The sequence below is a fragment of the Vombatus ursinus genome, unplaced genomic scaffold, assembly GCF_900497805.2.
Source record: "Vombatus ursinus unplaced genomic scaffold, bare-nosed wombat genome assembly UNPS02014841.1, whole genome shotgun sequence".
Lineage (NCBI taxonomy): Eukaryota > Metazoa > Chordata > Mammalia > Diprotodontia > Vombatidae > Vombatus > Vombatus ursinus.
The window spans coordinates 15670919-15698111 of NW_020954619.1; the positions used below are offsets into that span (position 1 = coordinate 15670919).

General features: G+C 38.0%; 1 protein-coding gene across 2 annotated transcripts in view; it reads right to left on the reverse strand.

Moving 5' to 3' along the window:
* Positions 1 to 25331, reverse strand: part of SNAP25 (synaptosome associated protein 25) — a 95335-nt gene extending 70004 nt beyond the window's left edge. For both annotated transcript variants that reach the window (XM_027840261.1, XM_027840262.1), the window contains exon 1: positions 25195 to 25331. The gene's annotated coding sequence lies outside the window, so the exon portion shown is untranslated. The remainder of the gene's footprint in view (positions 1 to 25194) is intronic.
* Between the last annotated feature and the right edge of the window lie 1862 nt (positions 25332 to 27193).

Consider the following 27193-nt stretch of genomic DNA (forward strand, 5'->3'; position numbering starts at 1 on the left):
TTCCTTCCTTCCTTCCTTCCTTCCTTCCTTCCTTCCTTCCTTCCTTCCTTCCTTCCTTCCTTCCACTAAGATGTAAAGGGATTTCAGTCTGTGTTGGAGGAATGGAGGGAGATCCATACTAGCAAAACTGGAATTTTTTAAAGAATTGAAACAACAATTTTGTAACTTTTACCATTGCCTTAAATGTTGTTCTGTTGCTTAAGAAAGTGGCTACCCTGGGATAAGTCCTCTGGGGGCATTCCACCAGGATTGACCAGGTAGATACAAAAGATTAAAGTGTGGAGACTAATTTGCTTTTATTTCCTGCCTGTTTGAAATGACAATGAAAACAGGTGAGAAGGTTAGCTCTTTGTCTTTGAAACTACCAAATTCAGTGTTCCCTTCAGCCTTTCAGTCTAACAATCTAACCCTGACCCTCCTGAGATTTGAGGAGATGCCCACGGTAGGCACTGTTATTGACTCATAGCTGAAGTAAAACAATGCTATTTCCGGCCCCACTGGGTGTATACTGTTGCCTCTGAACAGTAGGCATCCATTCTCTAGACCAAAAAAGGCTTCTCCATCCTCATCTAATAATCTGTAGATGGCACGCAATGCAGTAGGAATCCGAGTCAACAAACACTCTTCCTTTCGAGACTGGCTCCCAGATCTCCGAAGGAAGCTGAGGAACACGGTAAGGGTACTCAAAATTTGTCTTTTTAGAAAAGTAGGGCTAGAACCCGGAATGCGTCAGAATCCCCTGCTAATCTATGGAATAATTAAGACAAAAGGCCTAGAGCTGTTCTCCCCAGGAAGTAGAGGAAGAGCTACCCTATTGCGTTTTCCATTATGCAGCAGCAGAGCTGAAAGCCTTGCGGGTGTTTTCCGTCGCTGTCTTCCGGGAGTCCCTGTTTCCAAAGCACTCACCGCTGAGAGACTGCGGGCAAAGCTCCTTCCTGTGAGAGGCATCCAGAGGGTAGAGAATTATTTTCCCACTGTTGCAACTACGCTTATTGAAAAATGCAAGGTTTACTCAATCTGGCTGGGTTTTTAGATGTGGTGGGAATAATTTTTAAAAACAAACTAAATACGCCTTTACCAAGTGAAACCCCCAAAGTTTCATAGAGTCATCCATATTTGATTCATATTTCATTTCATATTTGATTTCACAATCAGATTCAATTCATGGCAATAAACATTTCTTAATCACTTATTAAGTGCAAAGCACCATCCTAGGTCCCAAGATGCATATTAGTTATAAGAATTTTGCTTTCTTTTTTCAGTGAGGGCTGAAGGAAAGTAGGAGGGAGAGAAAATAAATGCTTATTAATAAAAATATATAATTAAAAAAGAAATATGCAAAATGAGTAACAATTTTGAGCAGGAAAACCTTGATTCAAATCCCACCTATTCTATTTACTGGATCTATGACCCTGGGCATGTCATTTAATCTCTTTCTACCTAAGGATACTCCCTAGGATTTATCTATTGAATCATAAATGGGTTGAAAGTTGCAGTGGTAGAGGGAGTTAGCACATTGAGAGAGGTCCCTAAAATGAGAAAATCACTCAGATCCATTATATGTTTGAGCATTAAGTCAAGTACCCTCTCCAGATGTTACCAATGATCTATTAATTGCCAAATCTAATACCCTTTTTCTCAATCCTCATCCTTCTTGAGTTCTCTGCAATAAAGGTCACTGTGGATCACCTCCTCCTGCATATTCTCTCCTCTCTAGGTTTTCTTGACATCATTTTCTCCTGTCTCTACTATCCATCCAACTGCTCCTTCTCAATCTCTTTTGTTTGTTCAGTTGATCAATAAGCATTTATTAGGGGCTTATAATGTGCCAAATGCTGGGCTAAGTGCTAGGGATACAAAGAGAGGCAACAATAGTTTTTGCCTTCAAAGATCTCACTTTCTAATGTGGCAGAGAACAGGCAAATAAGGATGTACATTAAAAACATATAATAGGCACACATGTACATATATACATATATAAAATTATATATTAAATGAAAGGTAGTGCCAGAGGGAAGCCACTAGCAAGGGGAAGTTGAGGAGGGAGAGACAAGAAGGAAAACTATTCTTGAAGGAAGAATGTCTTGAGGAAACAAAGGAATACAGGAGACAGAGATGAGGATTAAGAGCATCTTAGATATAGGACAAAGAGTTGAGGGATGGAGTGTTTGTGTGAGGATCAGTGAAAGCCCACTGTAGCTAGATTATAGAATATATTAAGGTGAGTGTTGTTGTTTAGTCATGCCTGACTCTTCAAGACTCCGTTTGGGGTTTTCTTGGTGAAGCTACTGGAGTGGTTTGCCATTTCCTTCTCTGGTTATTTTACAGAGAAGGAACTGAGGCAAACAGGGTTAAGTGACTTGTCCAGGGTCCCATAGCTAGTAAGTGTCCAAAGTCAGATTTGAACTCAGGGAGAGGAGTCTTTCTGACTGCAGGTGTCCGGGGCACTCTGAGCACTGCAACATCTAGGTGCCCTCATTAAGGTGAGTAAAGTGTAAGAATACTGGAAAGTTATAAAGGGACCAGGTTGTGAAGGTGTTTAAATTCCAAACAGAGCATATTATATTTATCTTCAAGGTAAGAGTAGATAGGTAACGTGATCAGACTTGCTCTTTAGGAAAATAATTTTCATAGTTGAGGAGAGGATGAATTAGAAAGGGTAAGCCTTGAGCCAGGAGACCAATAAGCAGGCTATTGAGGTGATGAGGGCTTTAACCAGGGAAGCAACCATGTGAGTTGAGAGAAGAAAATGTCTTTGAGGGGTCTTGTGAAGGTAGGATGACACTGAGTTTCCAAACCTGGGTAAATATCTCATATATAACCTCATATACATGCCCTTCTCTCCACTCATACAATTGCAATTATTGTTTAAGCCTTCATTTTCTCTCACCAGGGCTACTACAATAGCCTTCTGGTTGCCACAATTTTCTCCTTCCTGGAATCCATCCTTTGCTCAGTTGCCAAGGTAATTTTTCTGAAGTGTAGGATGTAATCATGTCACCACCATGTTCAGTGAACCCCAGTGGTTCCCTCATACCTCAGGATCAGGTGTAAACTTTTCTGTTAAACATTTAAAGCCTTTCCCTCTGAGGTTATATCTACTCTGCATATTTCTTGGATATACCCAATTATTTACATGTTGTCTCCCTCCCTAAAATGTATACACCTGGAGGGGAGGGGCTGTTTTTTGCCTTTCTTCATATCCCTGGTATTTAGCACAGTGCCCAACACACATAAGCACAGATTAAATGCTTGATTGCTAATATTTCACATTTACATAAAGCTTTAAGGTTTAGAAAGTGCTTTCCTTTTTTGTTTAGAATTTATATTTACAAAACCAGATAAATTACATTAACACATTTTAGAAGCATTTTTAGAGGTTGAAATAAAGGAGGTTTTGAGGTTAAGCATTAGTTAAATAAATAAAAAGAATACCTCATTACTGGAGAATTTAAGTTAATCAAAGCCTCTCAGTTGAACCATGTAGTGATTTTTAGAAAGTGCTTTCCAAACAAGCATTCTGTAAGCATTTAAGATAATAAAGGAGACAACCAATATGGGGGTAAAAGTATGTTTTAGAGGAATAAAATAAAGAATAACATCAAGAGTATAAAATAGAACCACTTAACTTTTGGCAATATAGATTATCACATGGAAATCAAGTTAATGCTTACATATACATTTTCACTAAAATATTAATAAGATCCATATTATTAATAAGTGACCCCCAAAGGAACAAGGATTGTGGATATCAATTAGCATATTTAGGATATCAATTAGAATATTTAGCATATCCCTTTCAATTAGCTTCCTTAGTTACAAACAATTAGAAAATCATAATGAGTAAAAAGAATTATGAATCAGTAAGTGGATTAATAACAAAAGCAATAATAGCAGCTGATGTTTATGTAGCTTTTTATAATTTACAAAGTCCTTTATTTACAGCAACCCTTCAAAGTAGATAGTGCAGGTATTATCATCCCTGTTGAGGAAATGAGGAAACCAAGGCATAGAAACTTTAAGAGACAACATTAGAACTCTTGAGAAATCAATTTGTCCTGCCATAACAAAGCACAACTTCATAAAATTTGGATCCCATTAATTTGAAAGTGGTGATACCAATTTTGTATGACTTATTTCTTTTTATTAACAGGTTTGAGGTGTATACTTTGAGACATTGATATTATGATTATGATATGTAACTCAGGATTATTGCAAATTGAATTTTTTTCATTAACTGAAATAGTTTGGTTTACTGTTGCCCTTACAGTTATCAATCGCAGTGCATATTTATTTCTCACCAAGTCGTACTCCAGACTTTTCCACCATATATCAGAAACCTCTTCATCCTGGAAGATCACTTTGCCCTAGAATCATGTCTTGGATGCACCTATGACTCTGCCTTGTACTTGGATGGCTCCCTCCAGAACCGTCGATTAAGGAAGATTCCCAGACTAGCCATTTCATTTCTCACCAGGAAGCAATTCTAAGTTCTCCATCATTGCTCCACACGTCCCTCCCCTCACCCATTTTCATCTTCCATTATATGTCATCTTCCTCCATTAGACTGCAAGCTCCTTGAGAGCAGGTATTGTTTTTCTTTTTTGCTTGTGTTTGTATTCTCAGAACTTAGCACAATGCCTGGTAACTAATAAGTCCTTAATAAATGCTTATTGATAGACAGATTGACTGGTTAACTGAAAGACATATTTCCTTTAACTACATTCTGCAAATTGGAACCTCAGACTTTTCACTAATTTAGACAGGTTCCTCCTTCATTCCCACTCATTCCTATTCTTTAACTCATTTAACCGTGTCTCTTTAGGAATAAACCACACTAATATCTTTGAAATAACTAAAGAATTCTGTCTAGAGAAAATGCACACTGACCCTGTTGTTTAATAAACAACAGTAATAATGAGTTAAGAGCTAGTAAGAAGCAAGGTACCAAGTAAATAAAATGAAGTTTTAAAAAAATTTTTTTGATAGTAAGCAAAATATGATAAATTCTACTATATCCCCAAGAGCCTGGTATCCTAAAACATCAGAACTCTGTGCTCGTTCTTGTCTATACCTTTTAGGCAATGTCTAAAGGGCTCAGTTTAACCTGAAACATACATACTCTTATTCTTTTACAAGGAGAAACAAAAATAATTTAAATTGTAAACACTACTGACTTTAATGTTGAAAAATTCCTAACAGCTAGGAGGAGCAGTTTACCACTCTATAACTGGGTAACTTTTCATGTAAGTTGCCAAGAAGTAAAGAAAGAAGCAACTTCTCCAAGATTTGATTGGCTTGTAATGTGACCTGATCCAAGAGGCAGAAACTCTGAGTCAATGGGAGGATAGCTAGAATATAGGTACAGCCTATAAGAGACACATACACATCTGGCTATCTCAGAAGATGATGACAATGGCATATTTAGTGATCTAGATAGCCTAATTAAGTGGATCTAGATAGTCTAATCATTATAGTTAACATTACTATGATTCCTTTGTTCTAAAGAGCTAAATATGTCTCATGATGCTATTATCACAGGCATCTCTACATGATAGGTGGGGAAAGAAAGAATGATTCTGAGCCCCAAGAAGTTACGTGCTTTCATCTATTATTGTATGGTGAGATCAAATTTGGCTGAAATATTTGGTTGGGGCAATATTTTCTAGTTTACCTGCTTAATCATCTAAAATCCTTTCAGAAATATCCTTATTATCACTTAAAGAGAGCTACTGAATTAGACCAACCAGAACTTTCTGATTCTCCTGGACTTATGCATCCACAATCTCCTCGGCCATGTTGGAGTATCACCAGGAACCTATACTCTGACCTGAGTGACCAGCTGTTCTAGTGAAAAGAAGAATTAATTGGAAATCAAGTCATTTGGATTCCAGTCATACCTCTGCTATTAGCAAGCTGAGTGACCCTAGGCAAGTCACTTAACTTCTTCATGTTTTAGTTTCTCATATGTAAAATGGCAGTCATTTCTGAATCTACCTTCCTTGTGAAGATACAAATTACATAATGCATTAGAAAAGCCTTTGGAATTAAAGTAATGCATTCCATTTTATAGCAATTTATCAACAGAAAAAATGCACATAGGTTATCTCACAGGTCTCATTTGATATATAACTTCACAGAACTCCAGAATCTTAGGGTTGGAAGTGACCTCAGAAGTAATTTAGAAGTCACTCCTGAACAGAAAGTTTCTCTATAACTATATATAGTTATATATAACTTCTATAAAAAGTGATAGTTCAATAAACTTTGTATCTACAAAGCACCTGTTTTTCCACCCCAAAACCTGTTTTCTTATCAACTCCCAAAGGGTCATCCTCTAAAGAGAGATGGTTAGAAGGACCAGGTCTATTGTCATGTAGGACAAGCCATACCACATAGTTATGATTGGGAACTTTATTCTGGAGCATGATTATTGGGGAAGGAAAGTTTTTTTGACAATGAAAAGAAAAGTCCACTGGTATCCTCATTGTCTTTATAGAGAAAACTGAATTTCTGCTTTTGTAATGAATGGTACATCATATCCAGGAAACTGGGTGGGAAAAACAAAACCTTATGGATACTAGTGAATGGTGGAGAAAACCAAGGAGAGACCATTGCATTAGAAACACGGAATATGAGTCAAGAAGCGTATTTGAGATCATTTGTTCCTATTTCTCATTTGAAAGGGGGAGAAATTGAGAAACATGGACTTGAATGAGCTGCCCACTTACAAAGCTAGTTAGCAGCAGACTGAAACCTGAACCCAGGTCTCCCAACTCCCAGGACACTGTTGTTTCTACCACATCATGTTGTTTGGGTCACACATCTCTTTAATAACAAAGGTGAGACTTGAACCCAGCTTTCCTGACTTTCAGTCAATGCCCCCATTTTCTGATTCTTTCCTAGTTCTCTCCCAGGGAGCCATCTGGCACCAGTGAGTATTCTCCTAACTGGCTTAGTCTCAAAAGTAGAATAAGTGAGGTCGCATTAAAATCTTTCGGGCTAGAGCCAGCTGTTGCCATGTTCTATTTAATGTTAACAGTGGCATTCCAGATGGAATCATGTGAGTCCTGACTCCATGGGGAGGTGGTGACTGAGAAGATGCTCCCAGGAGGGCTCATTAGTCAACATCTGGCTATCAAACAGACTGAGGACATGGTTTTAGCAGCAATAGCAACTACTTTCTGGCACAATACCTTGAGATTTGTTTTGAAGCAAAATGGATTATTTTCTGGAGAGGAATCCAAACGTGAGCCTGAATCTGCTGACCAAGTGTCAAGTCACATTGGACTCAGTCCTTCCAGTTAGAAAGGTCTGACTGGCTTATTTGTCCCATTTATCTATCCATCTGTCTGTCTGTCTGTCTATCTCAGACTAAAATCTCTAATGTTTCTCCTGCTAAAAGGAAAAAAATAAGGCATGTAGTAGAGATAAATCAGCTATATGACATGCTTCTTTGCTGCCTGGTAGAAAGAGACTCTGAGCTGACTGATGGAGGGGATCAAGCCATAACATAGTAAAAACCTCACTTTCCTCATTATCCTAGTAGACAGCCATTGCACCTTTCTGAAATACCTGGGGGCAAAACTGGCTGAGGCTGCATTCTTTTGTAATCTCACCTGTCCTGGTGCTTCTAAAATCTATACAGTTATGAAAAGAAGGAAAGTGAACACAAGCATTGGAACTTCCTACGTTTTAGACTCATATGGTCATAAATTTGGAGCTAGAAGGGACATTACAAATCTTTAAAAATTCAATTGATCTCCCTGCTTCTAGTATCTCCCATCTCTAAATCATCCTCTATCAGTTCAGGTCAAGGAATGTCATTCTCTGACTCAAGAAGTTTCAGTGGCTCCCTATTGTCTCTAGAATATAATGTAAATTCTTCTTTGGGGCATTTAAAGTCTTTCACAACCTAGCTATAACAAATCTTTCCAGACTGATGGCACATTACTGATGGCCCCTCATGTACCTTATGTTTCTGTCAAACTGGCTTTCTTGCCAGACACAGTATTCTATCCACTCCCCGCCCCAGGCATTTCGCCTTTGCATAGGCTGTCTTTCATTTCTGGAATGCTCTTCCTCCTCAATTCTATTTCAAAGTATAGTTTAGGTGCTCCCTCCCACATGAGGCTTTTTCTGATTCTCCACCTGTTAGTACTCTCCTCCCTCACTAAAGTTACTTTGTATTTACTCTCCATAGATACACTTCTATGTGCACACATCCCCACAACAGAACATAAATTCAAGAGTAGGAGTTTACATTCTATTTTTTCGTTTGTTTGTTTTTGGCTTATATCTCCAGTGCTTAGCACATAACAGGCACTCAATTATTTGTTGAGTTGAATTGAGTCTAGTCCAACTTTTTCACTTTACAAATGAGAAGAGTGAGGCTTGGGATGTAAAGAGACTTATCGAAGGTCAAACAATTTGACAGAGGGAATAATTGATGTAGGTTTTCTGATTCAAAGTCTAGTGTTTTTCCACCATACCACACGTGCTTTTTATGTATCTAGCTCATGACCATAGTGTGACACTGAACTCTGAGCCCTAATTTCTTTAAGTAGGAAATAGATTCTTGAACTTGTTTCATGAGAATGCCAAGAGAAGTAACAAATACAAAATGGCTGTCTAAAAAAGCTTGGTGGTCCAATAGGAGAGGCTAAGGAATCAAGATTGGTTTCTAGCTTCAGCTCTGCCATTGACTTTTTTGTGCCCTTGGGCACACTTGCCCTTTCTGTTTACTATAAATACAAGCCCTTGTTTTCTCATCTGGATATATTGGCCTTAAATGAGACAAAGGCTGGTAAAACATTCTGAAATCTTTAAAAGAAATCCAAAGTTTTGTTTAGAGTATTGATAAACAATGACCTAAGGCTATAAAGTGAAGATAAGTTTCTTTATCAAGTGTTCTCTGTACCATTGAAATCATGGGTCTGAACTACACAAAAAAATGACAGAATAAGGGACTGAGGCATAACATGTAGGGAGTGAGTGGAAAAGGATAGTGACAAGTGTCACTTACAGTGATATCCTTACAGGATGGAGTCTTGAATCAGAGTCAAGAAGACAATGCTTTTCTTCTTTGGTATGATGTTCATCCTAATGCTTTTGAAGGGAGAGTTGAATTCTCTCAAATGAAAATAGGGCATTGTCTGTTGGCTTGGGGGTGACTTGGGCTTTTGAAAAGAGCAGGGCAATAAAACTGACCTGCCCTTCCTGAAATCTCTGGCAGGTTCAGTAGCACAACATTATGCTCCTACTTTGAGGAGTTCAGTCAGTCCTTCATAGAAGAAAGCGATTAAAATAATAGAAATGTAAAATTCTAGAGACAGAAGGTCCTTAGGGATCATTTAGTCCAACTCCTTCATTTATAGTGAAGGAAACAGATGCCCAAAGAGCTAAGTGACTTGTTCAAGGCCATATAGTTAGTTAGAGATGGAGGCAGGATTAGAAGCCAGCATTTTTTCACTGTACCATTATTGATTTAGTGATAGAAAGCCTTTGAGAGGAAACATTCCAAATGTCTGAATCAGAATATTTTATTAAATTCCTAAGTTTAGAGGAGATACCTGGTTTCCTCATCTATAAAACTAAGCAACTACACCTACCTCACAGGGTGATTGTGAAGATCAAATGAGATAGCATATGGATAGCACTTTCAAACCTTAAAGTGCTGTATACATCTAGCTTTTAGAAGAAATGTTAATAGAACTGAATGTCCCAGGCCCAGAATTCAATCCTCAGTACAAGCTAGCTGCCTCTAAGCCTCTCAGTCTCATCAGGCCACAGAGGTACTACTACAGCACCTTCATATTAGTCTTTGTTCAAATCACTAAGAACTGCTCTCACAATGGCCCACTGTTGCCTGGTGCTTTAGAGCTATATTTTCCCCATCAATATGACTCACTTGGGTTTTGTATCTTAAAACTCATGGTATAAGCATTTAAAAGAAAAAGAGGGGACCAGCAAACAAAGTCAGCTACAAATTGCTGAACTGTTGTACAAACTTTCTTTTCTACACAAATTTAACTTTTCCAGAGCCTTAAAACATAAGATATGCATCAAACAAGAGGATATTATAATTTATCATGCCTACTACATTGGATTTGGAGTTAGAGTCACCCTGATTGACACAGATTTGCCCCTGACACAAGCCTTCTGACTAAAGCAAGTCATTTCATATCTTTATGACTCAGTTTCTTTCTCCATAACGTGGAGACCATATCTGCTGCACGTATCTCATTTGGTTATTGTGAGATTCAAATGAAACAAAGTGTGTAAAACACAGTATATTATAAAATAGAATGTGCATATATTTACATATATACCCTCCCCAACCTTCCCATGGAGAGAACTGATGATTCCAGGCTTAGAGCTCAATCCACTATGCCACTTAATTGACCCTATGCTCCTAAATTTGTTATATGTGTATGCATACATACTGTTTCCTCAATTAGAATGCAACCTCTTTGAGGGCATGGGCTATACATATACATATATATATATCTTGATCATTTAGCACAATGCCTGGCGTATAGTAAATACTCAATAAATTTTGTTGATTATGTATTTATTTTTTATTTGTTTATTTAACTCACAAACTAAAGTCTACTTGTATTAAATATGTTTGACTTTGTATGTATTATCATATGAATATAACCAAAATAGAGATTACTACCCCATTTAAATGTATTTTTAACTCCTCTACCAGATGAAAAAACAAAGGAAGTTGACACATTTTTGTATTATCACATGTTGTTCCATCTTGAAAATAATGAGACTCCAAGACCTATAATTCCTTTAAATAATCCTAACATTGCAAATGAACATATGGCCTCTGCATAATCTATAACAAGAATTCTAAGAAAAAAGTATGAATATCCACTATTGTAAATGCCTAACTATATTAGAATATTGTAATGGATTTCTCTGGACCTTCAGGTGCTCCTTTGCCCCTAATAATTCGTGCAACATGAACACTGATGCTTTATTCCAGGAGAATCTCATATCTATGTTTTGTAAATAGTGCATATATGTTGATAGATAAATAGATAGATAGTACTTTCTATTTCAGGATATCAAAGCAATTTTAGGCTTATTTTTATATTTCTACTTTCAGAGGAAAAAGTTGCAATGTTTAAGTTTGTCTTGTCAGGCATTTTGAAATAGAAGGAAAAGGATGTTCATAGTCTTATTTACTTGAGAAATAATTATCACTTTTGGACCAGCTTGACTCTTCTTGACTTAGTGACCAAATCATCTTGTTTTTTTAAAGGAAAAAAATAATCTGATTGAAGTCTGTTTTCAGAGGACCTTATATCTGGTTCTGTGGGCTCTCACCAATTCAAATCATGCAGCAAATAGATTCTTAGTCTGAAGGCAAGAGTTGGCTTTAGTCAATCACTAGATGCTCCTCTATCTGGTAAATCTATCATGTGCTACAGAGGATGGGTTGAGAGGATCATTGTATCCTTTATAACAATTTCAAATATAGCTACTTACCTTGTAAGTGAATAATAAAGAATTCTGGTTGTATATACTGAGTGAGCTGAAGACTTTCTTGGGTAAAGGTAAGGATAGAGAGAGTGGTCAAAAAGCCAGTGGTATGGTGAAATAAATAGGTTGACACATAAAAAGACTTTTGCTCACATTACTAACATTTTTGAACACTGTCTTTTTTTTCTGAAGGGCTCCAGGAATTTAAAAATATTCTTTTCTACTTCTCTAGCATTTTTCAATTTAACTTAGGTGGCTGAATAATATGTAAAATAAATGGTTTGACCCAGAGCAGACAAGTTGCTGTTGGACCATAGCCACAATCTAGAATGAATTGTGTAGAGTTAGAAGGGCACATAGCAATTGTCTAATCAAACTTCCTTATTATAAGGTCCAGAGAAACAAAGTGACTTGTCTAATTGGCAGGACCAGGATTTAAATCCAGGACTTCTGTCTCCATATTCAGTGCACTGTCTACCTCACCACACAACAACCTATTTTCATTACAACTTCTATTCATTGACATTCAATTATGTAAACGTTCAGCCCAACCCTTGCTCACTCATTTCTTGAAGGTGTGTATATTCATATCTTTGAACCAACATTCATATATGTATATGTCTTGTCTGATTTTTTAAATTTTATTTTAAAGGGGCCATCCCTTGACTCACTTCTTAAACAGGCTTAATCACTGAATGGGCATTGCCTCAGGCAAAGTGAAAACTCAGAAAGACCTTAGCTTAAAAAGGCCAGGTCTTCCACTACATCCTGGGCCACCTCCAGTTGTCCTGATCTATATCTGGCCACTGGACCCAGATGACTCTGGAAGAGAAAGGGAAGCTGGTGACTTTGCACAGCCCTCCCTCACTTAAATCCAATTCACTTGCATGTGATGGCATCACCTCCCTGATGTCATGGTCCTCTTTGAGAATGAAAGACAAACCACAACCTCTCTTGCCTATATGTCTGTTATACAACCTGTTGAGCTCAGCTGCAGAGGGGTTTTCTAGAGGTGAGTGGTATTCTACCAAAACTCCTGTACCAAAAGATGAAACATTCAGGTGGATCCTGGAACACACAAATTCTTTTCTCAGAGACTAATTTCTTCAGACTTCATTGGACTCTAAGTCCATTTTAGGGAGCATTTCCTATTTATCAGCTCGTTCTCAGAGGTAGGCCCCTAATGGTGGCTTTTCAGCAGCAAACACAATTCCCTTTTGCCTTCTTACTCCCTAAAACAAAACCTACCACATCCTGCCCAACCTCCCTCCTTGGCTAGCTTCACCAAGTACCCAGGACTTGTAAGACATTTAAGCCTCTTTATCTCCAATTCCCTGCTTACTCAGCCTAGCTCTGACCATAGAAAAAACTTGGTGGAGGGAAGAAGGCTGCAGAAAAGGATATATACTGGTTCCTTTAAAGCCACTCTCCTCTAGCCCTATAAGATTTACCACTAGGTTGGATACACAGAGGATGTCACTTATAAAAGCCTGGACAATTTTTCAAAGGGTATAATTGTGGTGAAAATTTTGCAAATGGAGTGAAATAAAAATTTCTATGGTCTTTAAGGAAACAAAACTACTAATAAATTTTTATATTGACTTTCATTTTTAAGGCTAGAATGAGAACAAAGATTTCCATGTTTAAAATTTCAGTGTAATAAACATATAGTAAGCATCCACTATGTGTAAGGCTCTGTGCTATATATTGGGAATACAAAGACAGAAATAAAATAGTCTCTACCTTCAAGTGGCTTGCATTCTACACTGAGCCAAAGCCTTTTTGTAATGAGGCCCAAGAATGAGGCTTAAGTAAAATTTCTTAGAAATCTCACAACCTCTCAAAATGGTTCCAGAACTTTTCTGGACATAACATTGACCCAGACAAATAACATGATGATCTTACTACCTATTAGCTTAATTGACAAAGGCCAGAAAGTTTCATTTACTATCTTAATTGGACTAGATGGGCCAGAATCTATGGGAAAATTTAATACAGAATTATTATCCAGGTACTGCTGCAAAGCATTTGTCTCCCATTAATGTTGATTTAGACTTAAGCATATCATCTCTTCTAAGAATTGCTCTGCCTGAAGTTTTTCTTTGTCTGGCAACATTCCTTAAGGAAATGTTGACCAAGCAGTTGCAACATCTTCTAGGAATTCCTGGCTCCTATGGCTTCTTGGATTTTTCCCATCAAAATCTTAATTGGTTTATGGAATGGAAATTTCTTTTCATTCTAGTATCACTGAATCCTTCCAAAGATGGGTGAAGACTAAGTGACTATAAAGCATCATTGAACTGTGGAAGTTGTCTTCCATGACCCTGATGTGGGGACTTTTGAAGAATTGTTTCAAGAAGAAGTAGAATTGCATACCATTAATGAATTTTTTTCCTCTTGAAATATGAGAATGTAGATACTTTGTATAAGATTGAAAATGCTTAGTCTCTTATAAGAGAGGTTAGGTACAAAGATTCATTTGATCACTAATCCTATTTGAGGATAAAAAATATTAGAGGCTTAATAGATGATTTAGAGAGTTGGAAGATGGAGGCAGCTAGGGCCACACACTATGCATTTTGTTATTTCCCTCAGCCATCTTACATGATTGTCAAATGTTGTCTAAGGTTGATAATGGATTCTTTGGTCTGAGAGGCCATACTCCAGGAAAAGTAGGTCATCAAAGAAAAGATAGGACTGTTACTCTGGGGTGGATGAAGGCATGTGGTGGAGATAAGGTAGAGCTACTCAATTCTTGTTTCTTTCACCCTTGTCAAGGCAAATGATCTTTTGACTAGAAAGCACAGAACAAAAATGGCTGATAGGGAATGGAAATGCAAGATAAGAAGGGGATAGTAAGAGAGCTCCTAGCCACTTCAGATGTATTCAGCTCACTTGGACCAGATAAACTGGACTAGAGTGCGGCGTGTATGAGTGGTAAGGAGACTAATGCAAGCTAAATGTGGGGATAGAAACAACAGTTTGATTACTGGTTGGGTATGTGGGCTCAGTGAGAATGAGGAAATGAAGGTAACTCTGAGGTTGAATTTTAATGACTAAAAGGATAGTACCCTTGACAGAAATAAGCTGGCTTGCAAACAAAGTGGGTTTTGAGGAAAAGAAAATGAGTTCTATTTTAGACATGTTGAGTTTTAGATACCTATGAGGCATTCAGTTTGAACTATCCACTAGGCAGTTGGTTATGTAGGGGTTAGAGCTCAGGAGAGAGACTAGTAATGCTGGATATCCAGATTTGGAAGTCATATTCATAAAGAAGATAATTAAACCCACGAGAACTGATGAGATCACCAAGTGAGAGTTTAGAAAGAGAAGACAAGAGGGCTAATGATAGAGCCTTAAGGTACAATTCTAATTAGGGGATGTGATATTGATGATGATCTAGCAAAAGGGAAGGAAGGGAATAAGCATTAACATGGCAACTACTACGTGTCAGGCACTGTACCAAGCACATTTTACAAACATTATCTCATTTGATCCTCACAACAACCCCTCAAGGCAGGTACTATTATTATCCTCAACTTATAGTTGAGGAAGCTGAGGCAAACAGAGTTAAGTGACTTGCCTAGAATCACACAAAAACTAGGTTTTTCTGACTCCAGTCCCAGAACCCTATCCACTGTACCCCCCTTATTGTTGTTCAGTCATTTTTCCAGTCATGTCTGACTCTTTGATACCCCATTTGGGTTTTTGGTTTTGTTTTTTTTTTTTTGCAAAGATAATGGAGTGGTCTGCCATTTCCTTCTCAAGCTCATTTTACAGATGAGGAAACTGAGGCAAATGGGGCTAAGTAATTTGCCTAGGGTCACACAGCTAGTAAATGTGTGAGGCCAGATTTGAACTCAGGTCTTTCTGACTCCAGACCCAGCACTCTATCTAGTATACCACCTAGCTGCTCCCTGTGTCACCTGGTTGCCTCAAAAGGGACAGAAAAGAGCCAAGAGGAATAGTGTTATAAAAACCTAGACAGACTAGAGCATCCAAAAGGAGAGGATGGTCAATAAAGTCAAATGGTGATATTTGAAAGATGGATTAGACTTGTTCTGCTTGGAAGGTTGAAACTTCAGAGAAGCAACTTTTATCTTCATATGAGGGAAAAAAATGTCAACAATTAAAGCTATCCCAAAGTAGAATGGGTTGCCTTGGGAAGTAGTAGTTTCCTCTTACATAGGGACTTCAGACAATTATTACATGGACATTTGTTGGGAAGGATGTAGGGAGGTTTCTTGTCTAGGTACAGATTGAACTGGAGAGCTCATGAGGTCCTTTCTGATTCTGGGATTCTCTGATTCTGTTTAAAGCTGTAACATAGAGAATTATGGAATGCAGAGCTGGAAGAGATCTTAGAAAACATCCAGCTCAACTTCTTTATCTTCAAAATGAGTAAACTGAGGCTCAGTGAGGGGAAAGGATTTGCCCAAGATCATACCATCTTAATGGATTCTTAATCCTTGTGACTTGTGAAAAAAAAAGTCTTCTGGGAAAGGTTCTACTGGATTAGCTACATTCTGGAAATTCATTTAAGTGAACCACTCCCCAGTTTTCATTTGATTGCTACACAAATGGAATAAATATGTATAAGGGTAATATTAGATATATAAATAACTCCTCGAAGGCTAATAGGCCGGCAATTTGTTGGTGGATGCTGCTATTGTTGTCGATGACTCAGTGATCTCTAGTATACCAATCTGAATGTCTTAGATAAATAGGCACACCATTTCCAGAGATTTCAGCCAATATCTTCTAAGAGGCTTTTCTCAAAACCGGAATTTTATAAAGTAATCCTTTAGCCTATTACTTTCCCATTAGTAGGCAGTCAATATATGTATTTTTGGAAGGGCTAATAAAAGAAAATTTTATTTTGGATTAAAAAAAACTAAGTTCATTAAGCATTTTTCAAGCTACATTTCAGCACGATTATCTTGTTAGTATGCATGGTTTTAGAAGCTTCTCTTCCCAAAAGTCTAAGTCAGCTTTGAGATCATATCTGACTTCAAAGGACATCCAGAAAAAAAAAAAAGGTCTCCCAGGCAGAATTGCTAGAGGTAAGAAAGTCCCTAACCCTAAGACTGTAATTCCAAATAGGGTCATCCTAGCAGAATCAGGCCCTACCCTTGTGCTCCAACTTTATATCTCTTTCATTCCACTCCTATCTTGTACTTATAAGGCCAATATTTTTTAAAAACTGAAGTGTAAGACTTTACATTTATGTTAACATCCCTCTTAAATGTCGTCTTATTAATCTTATTAGAGTTAAACAATTATGTTGATTTGCATATATTTTTAAAAATGCTTTTTCTAGCTATCAAAATTATGATGAAATATGATGGAGTTCTGTAGTCATTTCGACAGACTACTGGGCACTGAAATTGTCAGTCTGTGTTTTTTTATTACAAGATTGCTATGATTTTCACTTTTCTTTTTCTCCCTTGCCTTCTGTCTATCTAGAGAGAAGTCATATGATAGCCCAGAAAAACGGATCAATCTTAGACTCACTGTTCATTTTCCTGACAGTAAAGGAATTCACAGATTTGCAATTTATCAGACATTAGACTTTGAAGGTACTACTTCACACAAGTGTAACAGATTAACATGAAGAAGAGAGAGCTGCAATTTGGCTGGAGACTATTAATGGAACAAATGCTGTCTGACATGCAGTGTTCCCTTGGAAGGCAGCCCTGAGACTCTCACAGAAGCTTCACTGATAGATTTCTGCAAAACAAGGATGCCGCAGGATGGTGGAGATGAACATGCCAGCCCAAGGATGGCAAATGGGACTTTTTTTCTATTTGCTGTGAGCAGTAAGGGAAGCAAGCCACAATTTCATGTAGGATTTGATCTCCTAAGTCTGTGAATATTATTGTTTGGAATCAGGTGGTGTTGGGAGAGAGAAATATTGGGGGGTAGAGAAGTCATTTTATAGAAACTGCCAGCTTAGCAGAAAAATAACAGCACCCTTAGATCACAGGGATGAAACACAGGAGCCTGCAGGCACTCAGTGAGTCAGCAGAAAAGTCTAACAATTGCTGTCTATGACATCGGAAGTAGTTATTTGGTAAATATCACGTGATTGCTTGAGACAGAATAGTAACTCATTGCTGAATGTGAAGTATTGGATGAATTAGTTGGTCCTCTCTTTCATTTGGCTCTGCATTTAGCTTCTTCTATGGGCTAATAGGAGAAACCATAGCTAGTTCCCCAACTTAAGAATGAAGCATCAAGTGTAGCTGCCTTTTATTATAGACCATAGCAGGTGACACATTTCACATCCACTGAGGCTGCAGGAAATGTTTTCAGGAATTTAAATGCAAATATTAATCTTCAAGGGGAATTTCAGTGCCTTCATGCAGGGAATAGTTTAGCTCTGTCAAAGTCATTGGCAAAGTCAACCAAAAAATGTGATGAGATATATTTCCCTATTAAACACTGGGCTTTGCCTTGGCTGCTGCTGAAACCTACAGCATATTTAGTTTTGTAACAGGACAAAATATATGTTTTCTTTGGACTATGGACTTAATAAACAATACACTCTGTAACTTTGTCTAATTGCTGCTGTCCCCTCTTCCTTGTCTGTCTCTGAAAGGATCATCAGGAATTTTAAATGTAGCTGGTTATAGACATAGAAATCTGAAAAACTAGAGAGATCTGTCCCTTTCTCCTTGGCCAAGGTTCTTACAGCTGTTCTGAAATATTAGTTCATCTCTGATCCTCCAAGAACCTCATACGTTCTTGAGAAAGTTTCCAATATTATGTCAGTCAGGCAGTCTAGAAATGTTGATATTTAAGTGGAGAAGGTAGAGATTCATTCATTCATTTATCATACATTTAAAAATAACCTTCTATATGTCTGGGAATATTCTAACCACCATTTTCTACATGGCACGAGAAAAAGAGGAAAGAAAAAATTTAATTAGAAGGAATAAAATGATGTCAAGGAAAGAATCTGATAATAGCTTCTAAGAATGACAGAATGGGTTGCTTAGGGGTTTGTGAAAATTTCCTCATCAGTGGACTTCAAAACAAGGCTGGTTGCATGACAGCTTGTTAGATATGGTGGGGAGGGGATTTTTCCTCAAATAGGGATTGGCCTAGCTGTCCTCCTAGCTGCCTTCCTATTTGTGATACTATAGTAAAGAGTCTGTATTAATCAGAGACTTGCAAAAGTAAATTAAGATTGGCTTTAGAAAGACAGATAAAAATATAAAAACTACTATAAACTCATAAATATGAGTTGACAAAATGTCAAAGGCAAGGAATACTCAAAACATTGTTCTGAACATGGTAAGAACTTAATAAATATTTGTTGAATCACATTGAATTGAAAGGCTGTAAAGAGAAATGCTAAAAAATGGCTTTAAAAGGAATTTCTACATGAATTAGAATGCATTAAGGGTAGGAATGTAGTTTGCTTTCTAATCTTAGGCTTCCATTCAAGAATGATTGCCAGCTCAATTACTAAAATGTAATTGAAAAAGTGACACCTGAAGTCTTGCTACCACTGGACTTGGAGACAGTCATATTTGGAGACATTTTATTTCATAGAATGATAGAGCTGGAAAATAGCTTTGATATTGTTTAGTCCAATTTTCTTGTGTTACTGATAACGAAACTGAGTCCCAGAGAGATAAAGCACATGATCCAAACGAAGTCAGACTGATCATTTGTGGCAGAATCAGGATTATATCTGAGTTTTTCTGAATCTCAGTCTTGCCCTCTTTCCATCATACTATACTGCCTCTATTTCCTTAACTTGCTGAAAAACACTGCACAGATCACTTTTGCACTCTCTGTACCAGCTATATGCTCTAAAAATAGGGAATAATATTTTTATATGTACTTCTCTCATAGAGGCATATTGTGATGTTACTTCTTTGAACTCATAAAACAGATTATCTGTACTGCTCATTAATCATGTAGTAACTTGTATAATTTCTATATTGAGTGAAGAGCTTCAAGTGCCTTATATAAAGGGTAATGTGGAAATATAAGAAATATAAGGATTACATATTTGAGGGACCTTGGAAATCAGGGGCCCATAGAGGCAAACTGACTCGCTTCAGACCTCACAGACAATAAGTAACAGAGCCAGATGTGAACCCACTCTGAATCTATGGACTATGAATCCAGTGATCTTTCTATGCTATACTGCCATCATATTACCGGTTTTTTTGGGGGGGGGAGTTGTGGCTAATTGAGGAATGTTTAGGAGGGAAAAGTATTATGCAATAACATCAGTTCTTTATAAATGGTTCTGCAAATCATAATCTTTCACCTCCTAGAGTAAGGGTCATTTCTCTTGTATCTCCTTTAGTTTACTTCCTTTAGACATTATGGCCTGATTTCTTGAAGAAGGTGATGCCAAATCTTGTCCTTCATCTTATCTACTACTCAGGATCTCCACTGGATTCCATGTACCACAATCATGTGTACACTGATAATCTTGTTCATCTATATATGAAGCATCAGAAATTGCTCCTCATCAATTCCTTAGTTTAGAGTTCACAGCATGATCCTATGTGTTAGTCTTTCCTGCATGATGTTTCTTTCTAGAATGAACAAGAACTCTCCCTGAAGATGCCATTCCTCTAGCTCCTCCTTCTCCAAACAGCAATAGCATTTATCTTGGTGACTGTCACCTCTTCCTATATGCCATCCTGGCTCTATTCTATATCTGCAGTACTGTGGTGTTATTTGTTTTAAGCTAGATTGTTACAGTCATAGTCACATGATTATGCCCCAAACAAAACAGCTGGATATTTGGGAAGGCTGCCAAGGAATTGAGCAAGATAAAGAAGCAGAAAGTAGGGAAAGAAGAATGGTATATTGGCCAGTTTTTCTTCTTTCCCCAATTCAAATACTGTAGAATCTTAATCCTCTGCCACTCGGGCTATAATGTTTTTTTTTTTGTGTGTGTGTTGCCCTGAAATGAGCTGTGAATGAACAGTTTTTTTCTTTAATTCAGCTGTCCAGAATACTTAGATATCTGACCATGTACTCAGGAAATGTAAAAAGGTCATGGGTGAGTATTCTGTATAGTGCTGATTATATAAGAATTCATGGGAAATGTGGTGATTTCCCATCAGAGTTCTGCCTTTTTGAAAAGTATTAAATTTGACTATTCACTCTCCCTGATAATGGAAAATTGAAACTTACAATCAATATCTGAGATGGGCTTCTGTATGTGTATGAATATGTGGGTGTGTATGTGTGTGTGTGTGTGTGTGTGTGTGTGTGTGTGAATGCTCTGGTGTGACCTTGAATATTGTCTTAGGTGGAAAGTGATTCTGCTTCCTCTCCTCACATACATATTTTTATCATACATATGCTTCAAGTTGCAATAAATTTAAATTTAAATCAATTTGTTGCCTGCTACTGCTAGAAAGGGGCAACTTCAATCTGTTCTCAAATCAATAATTTCTACATATAATTATGTATTATGTCACTTTTGTTGAATCCCTCCCCTACTCAAAAATCTTCTTTGGCTCCCCATTGCCTATAGGATAAAGTCCAAACTATTTAACCTATCGTTCAAAACTTCCCACAATTCCACTGCCACCTATGTATAATGATTCTTGCAACTTGAAAATCCTTTCACTCAACTCTCCAGTCTTAGCTTCTCCTGTTTCCCTCAATCGAGAGGCAGTGTGGTATAGTAGAAAGAGCACTAGACATAGAAGTCGGGAAAATACATGGGTAAATACTACCTCAAAAACCAAGTGGTTGTGTGAATATGGGTAAGTCAAGTAGCCTCTCTGAACTTCAGTATCCTTCATCTATAAATGGATGATACTACTTTAGTATTTGCCTCAAATAGTTTTTGTGAGGACCAAAATAGTTAATATATGCAAAGTGCTTTGCAAAACCTTAAGTACTATGTAAGTTATATTAACTATTGAAAGCCCTCAAGTCCAGCTAAACTGGCCTACTTACTGTCCCCCAATATGCCGGGGACTTTTCTGCCTCCATACCTCTCCTCAATTTGTCCTTCTCCTTTTGTGCCTCCTGCCCTGACATGGCATTTTTCCCTATTTATTCAAATCATAATCACCGTTCAAATCCCAATTCAATTCATTCTCCATTTATAAAGCCTTATATTCTCTGAACTTGTAGAATTGTCAGCCACATTTATTTGACATGTAATCATATAGTATCTTTGTCATTTTTTTCTATTAGTGTCTTATCATTTAACACTTTTCTTTATCATTTAATTTTAGATGACATATTCCTGGAGGGAAGGAGTCATATTTTATATCACTTTATATTTCCCATAGTGCCTAGCAGAGTGTTCTGTAAATAGTTGTTCTATAAATATTGATTAAATAAAATCAGATCTAGTGTATGGAAGGGTGATAAAACAAATTTACCCATGATTGAAGCTGAAAAACATTTTCTTACCTTTATTGCCATTAGAGAATTGAAAATCATTTTCCATAACTTGAAAAATAAGATGTTTCTTCAACCTGTATAATCTGAACAATAAATTTAATTCTTTCTTCCTTCTTCCTTATTCTGCTGCTTCTAATCAGCACACTTATTTGAAGGCTGACTCCCATTTTTTAACATTACAAAACCCTATGTTTGAAGTGGAGAAACTGAACCAGCAGAGACCTCCAACTCTAGGTTGAAGGTAATAAACATTCAAGGCCATTTAACAGGATCACAAATTTCCATGAAGCTGCTGTTCCTATTATAGAACATTATGGACTTTTTTGTTTAAAAAAATTAAAATAATAACTTATTTTTAATAATTTATAAAAAATAATAACTGGATTCCTTAGAGCAATTTGGACTTAGGGGCTTAATTATATTTGTATATTGTTTTATGAGCCAAACTTTAAGACATCAATGTAGGCAGTCTTAATGAGCCTATGAACGGGTCCCATAGGAAGAACTATATAATTTTTCCTATGTTTGTCCTTGAACGTATCTGCATGTGTTTCTCCTGACTTGACTGTCCAAGCTTCAAAAATTTGTTATTTTTAGGAATGCTTTTGCAGAAGCCTCTGAACAAGTAAATGTTAAATTCATGATCTAGTCATTAAAAAAATATTTGCCCAGGAGGATATTATGCAGTTCTCCCTAAAATCAAACACTTTTCTCATTTTCCCTGGCTTTTTACACCCCCCCCACTAGCTTCACTGCAGATTCCCCTCCTCCTCACTCCTCCACTAGCAAGGAACAAAAACAGCAGTAATTGCTAATGCCCAAGCATGTAAATCTGGCAGCTCTGGTGGTTTTCTTTTGACGCAACTACGCAGAGGGCTGTTTGGACGTGCAGCAGGGCAGCATTCCTATGAAGTCGAAGCATATCTTAAAAGACTCTCTTACCCATCTTTCTTCCTCACCACCCCCCACCACAAACACGGTTGTTTATTTGCCTATAAAGTTACTTTTTAAATTGTTTATGGACATAATAATCAAATAATTTTATACCCATGCACAAATGGGGTGTGTGTGTGTGTGTGTGTGTGTGTGTGTGTGTGTGTGCACGCACGCGCACATATGCACAAAGAGGACTAAAAGGAAAAGACCCAGGGAAAAGGCTAAGGGTTTGCTCCCATTTTAACAAACATGATACAGAAACTATCACACTGTTATGGTTGTCTGATTAACATCTTTTATTTTGAGAACTTAGGGGGTACTAATGGTGGAATTTCTGTTCATGCAGCATATATATACTTGGGTGCACATTTCTGTGTTTTCACTGTTATTTGTCAAAAACCAGCAAATTTTAACTTTCAATCATTTTATATCAGAAATCTATGATGACTTTTCTGAATGATTCTAAATGGTTAAATAACTTCATCCAATGAGATGTTTGGTCTTCATTACAACCTCAGCAGAACTCTGCAATGCTATAACCAACTGCAGCAGATTTTTAGGACGGTGTCCAGTTTCAGTAGAACCACTACAATCTTCCCACTGAAGACCCCATTAGGATCCTCTGAGAAGTCAGCAGTCTATTCTGTCAAAACTAGAAGGTCATTGTTTGATAAGCTATCAGATTAAAGTAGGAATTAGCACATTCTTGCAGAAATGCTTATGTTTGCTTTGTGATCTGAACACAAAGTTAAAGGAATGAATTCCATATACACTATGTTAGTAACCTGAAAAACTTTAGGGATATATTTTAAAGTATTTGTGTGTAGCTGTGTGTGTGTGTGTGTGTGTGAGAGAGAGAGAGAGAGAGAGAGAGAGAGAGAGAGAGAGAGAGAGAGTGATGATAGTGGCTCACCTCTGAGAAGAAGAGGGGATCAAAGGGAAGGGGGGATTCAATCTTAAAGCTGATTTTACTTTGTTCACCTATGATACATTTTAGTTAATCTCTCTCTTCTTTTCTCCCACCCTCCACATATGTACGTATATGTATATATACATACACACATACATATATACACATATGTATGTTCAGACTCATAATCTCTTAAAATAGGAGCTAAATGACAGCAGATCCCTAGGAACACATATTTTTCAGAGCTGCTAAACAACAACAACCCCCTCCACCGACACACACACCGATATACCATAGATCTTCACACCTTCTAGTTAAGTCCCTATTTAAAAGAACTTGCTTTTTGGTGTGAAGAATCAACACATATTTTTTTAAATTCCATAAGGGGAGGGAAGAGTCACTAAAATTATTTCCACAAGTAAATTAATTTTTAATAAAACAAAAAAGGATAGAAATTCTAGTGAGTGGAGAGAACTGTCAAATAAGTAGCTACTGTTGGCAGGATTTTATCCATTATGGTTCTTTTTAAGGATATTTTAAAGGTTATTGAGAGACCTGCAGCTCTTTCTAGGACCGCTATTCCAGTCAAGGACTTAAGTGTGTTCGTGTCTTAAACCAGACACACTCATTCTGCACCAGGTAGATGCAGCCGCAACCCAGCAGTCGAGTTACTGTCCCTGGTGCTGAAAGGTCGACGGCATCAGACGCAGTCTCTCAGCGTCACTCTCCATGGTCCTGGGCCATGAGTGCTCCGCAGAACCAGTGGAAAGACCATTCCTGCCGTCCCAGGAGCAAAATACCTAGCTAGAACGACCCCAAATCTGCACCAGCCTGCAGTTTACGTAGAGCAGACAGCATAAATCAAACTCCTCGGGCATGGAGATTGCTGTTGCTGCAGTAGCTGCTTCTTTTTCATCTGGGTGGGAACTCTCCTCACCCTCCTTTTTCCCTTCTTTCCCCAGTCCCCACCATGCACCCTACCTCCTCCTTAATAATCTATGGGAGAAGAACGGATCGTCTTCAAATATAGTGATCACAATAATCTTATAATGATGATTATTTCTGTAAAGAAAAATGAGCAACATGAGCACCGAAGTATGCACCGCAAAATGACAGAAAAGGAATAAAGAGTGCCTGTCCCAAAAACAATTTTAAAAGAATAAGTCTCTTCTGGTTGTTCTTTCTCACCTGGGTCTATCTGCAGTTCTCTCTCTCTCTCTCGTCTCCCCCCCCCCCACTTCTCCATCGTTCTACTCACCAAGAAGCTACTTTATAAGTCAATATGTGTATATAGCGAGTATATAGAGATACTTATATAATACCTTAACCTGCATAAACACTTGTATTATCACAAATCCATTTTGTATACACAGCAACATTCATCCATATCCCTTCTGTTTGTGTAGGCACACAGAGACACATGGATGAGGGAGAGGGTAGCTTACCTTGGCTTCTGCAGAGAGAGCTTCAAGGGACAGTGTTCTCAGAGCCTAAGCAGGTTTCGAGTCTATAGGCAATCTCTGAAGAGGCTGCTGCTGCCGCTGCAGAGAGGGAAGGACGGGAACGGTTTGCTCCTGACCTCCCCGAGGTTTCTTCTTGAATGCAATGGGAGCTCTGCCCTCATCAAAGATGGCCGTCCTTTTTGACGTCAGCAGCTTTTAATAGACATCTCATCGAGGGGAGGGGAGAAGGAGGAAGTGAGCTGAGGGAGGGAGAAAAGGGGGGGGGAGGAGCTGGGAGATTCTGATAGCTTGACTCAGCTGCTACTGCACCTTGCTGCAATCCTTTGTAATTTTAATCTCTTAGAAATAAGTGAATAACTGAACGAAGATGGTTCTCGTAATTCAATTATACCATCCTTATGGCGTGGAAATAACGGGCCTGTTGGAGCAATTTTTGTCTGTCTCGCTGTCTTTTGTTCCCCCCCCCCCAAGTTGAAACTTTGGTTGAGTCACAGAGGGGGGAGGGTGCGAGGAGGGAGGATAATGCAGCAGCGATTTGTTTTCGCCAAAGGGGAGGGTCTGAAGGGGCATCCCTCTGAAGTCTCCCTTGCTCCATATATGGCCAGTCTACGTGGGCTGCTATTTTTATGTGTGTTTTCTTCTTTCTTTTAGATATGGGAATTACATTAGATTACATTTCATTATATTAATCTGATTATTTCGTTCAGAAAACGCAATTATTTTACAATACGTCAAAGAAACAACCATAATAAGGAAGCAAATGAGTTTATTTTGGAAGTTGGAGAAGTGGGTATGGTTGCTTTTAGAATTTAAGCTAGTCTTTATTATGGATTGCCAATGATAGAACCTTGTTGCATGGTTGCAATTAAAGTTTGGTATGGGAGCTAGAAAGAAATACCTCGTCTGGGATTTAAATGTTCTTTTTTCCCTTTCTTGTTACTCCTCCACATCCATACACACCCCCTTCTGCTCCTTCCCCCCCATTCGGTGACCCCACTCCCAGAAAAGAAGAGAGAATGTTTTGGCTGGTTGCTTTCGTAAGCCAGTTTCCGATTTACTCTACATTTCTGTATGTATGTGGCTTATAGAACAATCCAGACTTCCGGAGGAAGGAGGTGGGGTAGGGAGGTGCTTAGGAGGATTGGACGTGACAAAATCCTAGTGGTTCATTCATTTCTCAAACAACATACTTTGGTTATCATTTGTGACTGGTAAACGACACTTCCCTTGCTCAAATATTGTTTTAGACTGAGAAAGTGTTAATCTATCTACTTTCTTACTTGTGAGAAAACACACACTAAATGACTGTCTAGTTGTGCCAAAGCAGCCCACAGCTGGCTGTAGGTTATGTAAATCGGCTTGGGGTGGGAGCATCTTATGACTGTTTCGCAGGTGTTATGGAAGGTTAGTCCGATTTTCCGAGGAGGATGGTGAGTAGGTGGTAGGTGTGGGAGGTGGGGAGGGGCAGGGCGGGGCGGGGCGGGGCGGTAGAGCGAAGTCTTAAATCCAGCACTGCAGAGTACTCCTATGGTAAGGACGTGATCTGGAATTTTATCTTGAAGTATCGAAACTTCACGACTCCCTCCCCAGAGGAGAAAAACGAAAGATTCCCATCTAGCTCAGGAGAATCCCTTCAGAGTTTATGGTCCTGGGAGAATTCTCCACCCATCTTGCTCTCTAAGGATAAAATCAAAACAATATTTTTATTCCTTATTACAGTCTCCAAAGAGAGGGAGGGAGAGAGAGAGAGACCTTGGAAAGAAAGACAATAAAATAAAGAAAATGAATTCAGAAGGGGTCGGGTCCTTAAGAATTTAATCTAAGGTGTTTCTACTGGAGATGTCTGGAATTTGTACTCCTTAAACCTTGTTAGTAGCATCACTGGACCAAATGGTAGGTTTGGAAAATCTGATATCACAACACTCAGTAATCATTAATGTTATGTTTAATTAATGTTGGATACACAAAGCTGGACAGGTTG